This window comes from Pteropus alecto, unplaced genomic scaffold (assembly GCF_000325575.1).
Source record: "Pteropus alecto unplaced genomic scaffold, ASM32557v1 scaffold14028, whole genome shotgun sequence".
Classification (NCBI taxonomy): Eukaryota; Metazoa; Chordata; class Mammalia; order Chiroptera; family Pteropodidae; genus Pteropus; species Pteropus alecto.
Window position 1 is genome coordinate 1 of NW_006441943.1, and position 813 is coordinate 813.

At 49.8% G+C, this 813-nt stretch overlaps 1 long non-coding RNA gene across 1 annotated transcript; it reads left to right on the top strand.

Annotated features, from left to right (window-relative positions):
* The first annotated feature begins 43 nt into the window (after positions 1-43).
* LOC102890179 lies at positions 44-813 on the top strand. The gene is made up of 3 exons (XR_439281.3): positions 44-405; positions 560-607; positions 765-813. It is a non-coding gene; the product is annotated as an uncharacterized LOC102890179 (long non-coding RNA).

The window sequence follows — 813 nt, forward strand, 5'->3', positions numbered from 1 at the left end:
ATGGGAAGTACCATCCACACACACGTACTTTCCCAACTTTCCCAGCCTGGGACCCATCTGCTCACACTTACTCTGTATTAATGCATGTGTAAAAATGAAGGACAGATTTATCACCTTGATGATTCTGGTGATGGGGACCTGACTTCTAGTTGTCACAGGATAAAGGGGAAGGTCTCTGCTGAGGACAGACCTCTGGAGAGTGGTTGGTCCAGTCCCCCCACATGTACTTTCCTTAGGTTTCCTCACAGTGTCCTGGGTCTGAAGTCACAGTTCTGGAAACTTCCCTGGGGTCCAGGACTAGGGGGTTCCTTTAGCACCTCATGGCCCCCGCCCCCCTTCCCTGGCTTCTCACAAGATGTTTTCTTCCCACAGGTGGAAAAGGAGGGATCTACGTTCAGGCTGCAAGTGAGTATGGTTGGCAGGGGGCGGGGGGTGATCATTGAGACCCTTGGGATAGTGTAGTTGGGAGCCTATGGGGGGAGCTCAGCCACCCCCATAATTCCTCCTTTAGCCGCATCTCCTATGAGCTCTGACCACATCCTGTTTTGTTCTACCCCAGACAGTGACAGTGCCCAGGGCTCTGATGTGTCTCTCACAGCTTCTAAAGGTGAGACCCTGGGTGACCTAAAGTGGTGAGGGATTGGGGAAGAAGGGACAGGACTGGAGAATGTGCATTCTTTGGGATATTTTTAGCATGTGGCGTGTTGAGAATGTCACCACATATAGCAACTAACTTTAATTTGTGATTATTTTTTTTTCTGTAGCATGAGACAGCTGTCTTATGGGGGAACGAGTGATGCAAGATTTGTTCAT